The sequence below is a fragment of the Parasteatoda tepidariorum genome, chromosome 8, assembly GCF_982258835.1.
Source record: "Parasteatoda tepidariorum strain Cologne lab strain chromosome 8, Ptep-v5.0, whole genome shotgun sequence".
Lineage (NCBI taxonomy): Eukaryota > Metazoa > Arthropoda > Arachnida > Araneae > Theridiidae > Parasteatoda > Parasteatoda tepidariorum.
The window spans coordinates 61,437,143-61,443,542 of record NC_141762.1 but is presented as its reverse complement, the minus strand read 5'-3'; the positions used below and the strand labels follow the sequence as shown (position 1 = coordinate 61,443,542).

The following is a 6,400-nucleotide window of genomic DNA, read 5'->3' as shown; positions in this document are numbered from 1 at the left end:
TGTTTTACTTTGATTTCTAATAAAGTTAAATTAACAATAAACCTTGACATTAATACTTACTGAGTTTTATTGTGTTCAAAATGTATTCAAAAAATCAAAAATGAATTTTGATCTTATTATCTCTAAGTCATTATAGATCTATTTGTGTTATTAATTAATGATAACAGCTCAAACAAAAGCAGTAAACACTTTAAAGAAACTTATTTACTTATAAATTTTATAAAAGATTACGAAATATTACATGGAAATCGATGAAGAACTGCTGAAAAAAGTAATGCTTTACTCTTAAAGGAACTAAAACTACTTTTTTCCTTTTTCTTTAAACTCCTAAAATTACAATTTGACCAATTTCATTCGAGTGAGTTCTTGAAAGTTTATTACTGAAAATGTGTTTTTTAAGATTTCTTGTGATCAGAATGCTGCGCTGATTTGAATTGAATCTGATACAATTTGTCTGTCTCCATTATTCTTTATTTTCTCTTTTATTTTTTGTGTTGAAATTTAAAATTCAATAGGTAAATGCTTTTATAAGGATGATTTTTAATCCGAGAAAACCACTTTAAAGTTAATACTTGTAAAATTAATACTACTTTTAAATTATTATATCACAAAACATTTAAATAACTTCGTTATTGTTACATCAATATATTATTTTGTTTCTAAAAATTAAAATAAATGATAAGGCTCATTGTTTAATATTACCTTTAGAGAAAAATACATAACATTAAGGCCTAAATAAATTATTATTTTGAGGAAAAAAAAATTAAATTAACAATTTTCAAATGTAACGTGAGAATAACTAAAATAAATACTATTCAACTACTATCGAGGGACACATAATTGCATTTTAAACTTATTAGTAAAATATCTTACTGTGATAACTTATTTATTCACATGAACACTTTTTTCTAATATCTTCCCCAAAATAGTAATTAGTAATTTCCAAACTATCCCTCTGGTAACAATTACTAATTCAAAAATGACCCTCAGAGAGTTTTATTAATAGTTTCTATTAATTGCGATAGTACCGTATATTATTAAAACTATTTACTATTTCATTTCAATTAGCTTTATGAAATAGTTCCAAGTGTTGATTTACTTCTATTTGCAGATTTGTTAGTTCTCAAGTTATTTCCTTTCAATTTTATCCCTTCCAATATTTTGAAATTGTAAAATCAATTATTTCTACGTCAAATATAAAGCTGCAGAAAAATTGGAGTTGATATAAATATATATATTCGTAAAAATTATCACTATCTCAAATACTTAAGACGTCATGAATATTATCTCCAAAACTATTTGAAAATTATAATAACCTTCAATAACATTTAATAATCTATTGTCAAACATTACAAAACATTACAAAAAAAAGCTTACACGGAGAAAAAAATTGGTAAAATTACCGTATTGTACGTTAATAACATTTCTAGTAAAAAAAAACATGATTTGATAAATAGAACCAAAATATATAATGTTAAAATTATTTTTAGTTCATTTTTCCGTTCATATGGTAACAGCTGACCGGAAATTCTAGTTATCAAAATTATTGTTCTTATTACCTCATATTTACTAAACAATTATGATCTCTTAATAAAAGTCAATTTAGCAGAACTAACACAATAAAATTGAACTCAAATAAATTTTTTTATTTACACAATGTAATGTAAGAGCAATGTAATATATGAGTATTGCAATTGTGTAAGTAATTACAGTCTGGCACACTTTTTTGACTAGATGTGACATTATTGTGACACAGGTAATCCCGCGAGATCTCTAGTTTATTCTTTTACTGTTATCTTTGATCACCGAGTGCAATTTGATGTAACGCACACTGCAAAAAATTCCGGATCAAATTACAGTACAAAGAACCGCACTTTGTGTGCATCATCTGTGAAGTCTTTTTTACTGAAGAAACTCATTATTTTTACCGTATACATATTATACCGTTAATTTTTGTAGTAACATACATTTAATTATAATGATTCAGTGATTTAACAGTAATTATTATTGTAAAAATTATGGTATATCAGATTTAGTGTTCTATAATATTTCTCGGTAAAAATTGAATTTACGGTAAAAAGTACCGGCAACCTGAGTATCTGTACTTTTTTTCGTAATTTGATCCAGAATTTTTTACAGTGCATTCTAGAGCAATTAAAGAAGTTTGGTTTACGAATGTAAATTGATTCCTAAATTGATTCAACAGTTTCCTTGTCCCCTGAGATTGGAAAAAAATAGTTAAAGTAGATATCTAAGCATTTCTGTCCAGGAAAATACAAAAAGACATGTTCTGCAAATTCGATGTGGGTCTACATTGGGTTCCCAGTAGGTGGGTTCCTGATGTGGGCTCCCAGTAGAACACTGAAGTCAAGCATCACTGACTGCGGTCAGTAAGCCGGTGGGTGAACACTTTGATCAGCCTGCGTAAGGACCGATGTTGTGCGGTATCGTTCTACCGTTAAGTGATCGACTTTGCGCGCAACTCGTCGAGCTACCGAAGCATGGGACCCATCCCCTCTGCTGAGGATCAAAATTGCAATGTCATGTCTTCCTTCGGATCATCCACAGGGATGTTTCCCTGTCCACCGCCAAAAGCCCATTGAGCAGCTCTAGTGCGACGTAAATAAAATACCTACCTACCTACCTCGAATTGACACCACACTCTAAAAACTGTACCTCTGATTTCAGAGGCACAGGCTAAATGTACCGTGTATTTTCTTGCGTAAGAGGCACATAACTAATGTGCCTTTAAAAATGAGAGGCACCACAATGAATTAAAGGCACCAAAGCAAACGCCAGTCAATGCGCGGTACGAAAAGACTTTCGTGCCTCTGAAATTCGCTTCATTTCTTTTTCTTCGGTACGATCATGTAACGGAGAACAAGCGCATGCGCACATCAGTGAAAAATTTTATGACGAAATACGTTTTCTGTCCCCTCGCATCCACGCTACCGATGGAAGAAGTTTTCTGCAAATGTGTTCTATTGATGTTATAAAAATGCTTGAATTTGGTAAGTTTAATACTTATATCTTATTTTTATATTAATTCCTAAGTAACGACGGCATCTTTTTTATTAATACATTTCAATTTTTATTAGTGAATTATTAATGCTACAAATCTTATAAAAATGTTTAAGCGAGAGAGCTAACCCTAGTTATGTTTACATTTCTGTTGTAGTTGTATTATTTATGTTTTATTATTATAATATTAAGAGGAATGTTTTTAAAGTGCCCTATATTTGTTCTGTAGTGTTTGATTATAATTTTGTATGAGGTTTTCAATGTGGCGATTGCTATGAATAAGAAATCATTATTTGAAATACCAATTTGCTTTTTTGTTTATCTTAGTTTACATTCGAGAGCTATCACAGAAATTCTCTCACAGAATGATTGAATAATTTAAAAAACAACGAAGAATGTTTTCGAATTTTTATTATAATTATGAAAAGTATACTTTCAATCATTAGCTATTTTAGAAAACAATTGACATTGATATCTAATTATAATTATTTCAAACTGTTATTAAACTTACAGTTGATATAAACCTGAAGAAAAAAATAAGATTATGCTTTATTTATATTTTAAATATGGTGTAAGCATGGGAGAAAAAGGCAATCTTCTAATGATTTATAAGTTTTTAATTAGTTATTATTTTTTTAGAAAAAGTAATGTTTAAAATGTATTATTCTAACATCACAGCTTTCAGTGTATAATTTCAAATTTTAGTTTTGAATTTATGACTCAAAATAGATAACATGGGATATATAATTATTTACGACTGTGAAACTCCTTTTAAAAATTTTAACATTTCAAATTGAAATTCAATTTATTTGATTTTTAAAAAGGATTAATAGCTTGCTCCAGGGTGCTCTTGTGGCACAGCTGGTTAAATTATCTTTCACACTGCTTATTAGAGAACTAGGGTAATGAGTTAGATCCTGGCAATGTATAAAACAACTGGCGTGTATACTTTGCATATAAATTCTGCCACAACTGAAAGTTCTCTCATTGGTTATCATGCAGAAGATTCAAACGAGCTAGCTCAAGCGGAGTCCACTTTATCTGACCAGTATCAAAATTACATGGCATTTTAACCATGGCCGTTAAAAAGTAAAGCCCTAGAAATAGGATTTTTGGTCATGGTTGAGTGATGGGCGGTGATGAGTACCTTGCTCTTTGTTTAAAATAATATAATGCCAAGTACTTAACAGCTTGAACTTTTTAAAAAATATTAAAGTATTGTTAACTAGAGCAGTTTAATTTTCATAATTTTGATATCAATAACTATATATAAAAAATAAAAAAATTATTTGCATAACATTCATTGGATCACAAATGGATTAGATATGCAGAATCGCTGTTGTGTCACTGGCATTTTCCAAGATAAATTCTTAATGCTTTATCGATATATACTAAATAATTTATTAAAAAAATATTTGGTACTTCATATTCAATGCTCAACACTTTATACTCCATGTTTTCTTGCTACGAAAAGCTACCTAATAAAACTTTCTAATTCAGCATCAGTGATAATAATTTTTAAGAAACTTTTATTTTTTTTATTGTTATTGCTACCTTACCTGTGTTACTTAGAATAACATTATCAAAAAACTTTTATTAATCTATAACTAATGCTTTTCCTGAACTGTAGTAAAAAAAATATGAAGCGAAGCAATTTTGATAACAATATTTCGAAAGAAAATATATTGATTGTAAGGATTGATATGTGTATAAACTTGATACAGTGAAATTTATTATTTTTTTTTTTGCTCTCTGAAAGGCAATTTAATGTTTGTGTAATCTAAATTTATATTATTAGTATAAATAAATGATTAATAGTTTTTTTTTTGCTGTTACTTTCTGTCTTGACTGTGTTCCAGTAAATGCAAAAAAAAATTTTTAAATATTAAATATTTTTATAAATAATAATTACTTTTATAAATAATTACTTTTCGATTTACATTTGAATTTTCTTTGTTGACTCCAATTTTGTTTTGTGTTAAAAACAATCCTTGCACTTTCTTATGTATTTAAGCTTAGATAGATTTACACTTTTTTTTCCTTTAACATGTTGAATGCCACACTAATTTTACATGGCTTGCCCGTCTGGCCAAAATGATTTTTTCAGTATATAAACCATTTTAGTAATAATAATGATATAAAAAAAAATTAGAGCATTAAAAATTTGTTCGTATTATGTGTATCGAATAATCTTCTATTTTTCGCCGTTCATCGGTGACCCCAGTGACGCTACGAAAAAACTCAGCACCAGTCACCTGTGACCCCTATGGCATTCAACGTGTTAAATTAGCTCAATAATATTATATATAAAAATTATTTTAGCTAAACCTATTCTTAATGTAATAAAATCTTCATGAATGTATTTGTGTACATTGTGATAGAAACTTTTAACTACTTATTTAAATAAAATACTCTTACATTGATAAGTCCTGTTTTAAATGTTCTAGCCGAGCTGAATGCATGATAAAACACTTACATGGAGAGGAAAACCACTAAGCCTGCTACAGTTAGTCTGGCGTCCAGGGGACTCAAACCCATGATCCAACTACCTCTGAGGATATTTCACATCAGCACTGTGGTCAATGCTAAACTATAAATAATGTGGATGCTGTGGGAAGGATTTGATCAGGCCTCCTCTGCAAATGCTTTGCCCATGTACCTCCCCCGGCAAAGTGTTTAACTTGAGCATTTTTTCTTCCGGATACAACCTTTAAATGTCCGTTGCTATTTCTCCGAATTATTGTGATTCTGTATTAATAACTAGTGAAAACTAAAAGAAAGAAAAATGTGTGTCATTTGATTTTTTTCAAAATTTGGAAAATGTTTTAATAAAAGTTCTCTGCGAAACATGTGGACTTTTTTTTATAAGAGTCTGCATTAAACGAATCTTACTATCTCCAAGTAAAATTGACTTACAGTTGTTCCGCTCTGTAAAGCAAATTTATCTATATGTTATCACCTTTTACTATGATATTTTATTTTCTCATTATAGTGCTAATTTTTTTTAATTTTGTTTTATTTTAAACTATAATTTTTGTAAATTTGGTTTAGGCTATTCTCACTGGTTAAATTACTCATTGTATTAAGTATGTTTACCATTATAATTTTGCATCCGGTGTTGTGTTTTCTTTTTTTACCTGCACTTTTTCTTTATTGACCTTTAATTATGATATTACTATATATATATACATAGCCTATACTAAGTATTTCAAATTATTTGCCAGATTTTAAAATTCTTAGCCAAAGGAAAATGTTAGAAATTTTTTATGATAGATTTTTTCTGTAGGAAACTTTTAAACATAATACAAATTTATTTTAAATTAATTATTTTATAAAAATGCAAATAGAAATTTAGAGTAATTTTGCTGTTGGGGAGGAG

At 28.6% G+C, this 6,400-nt stretch overlaps 1 long non-coding RNA gene across 1 annotated transcript; it reads left to right on the top strand.

The window, feature by feature from the left end:
* The first annotated feature begins 2,870 nt into the window (after nucleotides 1–2,870).
* LOC147806192 (uncharacterized) lies at nucleotides 2,871–5,868 on the top strand. The gene is made up of 2 exons (XR_015435860.1): nucleotides 2,871–3,011; nucleotides 5,469–5,868. It is a non-coding gene; the product is annotated as an uncharacterized LOC147806192 (long non-coding RNA).
* The last annotated feature ends 532 nt before the right edge of the window (nucleotides 5,869–6,400 follow it).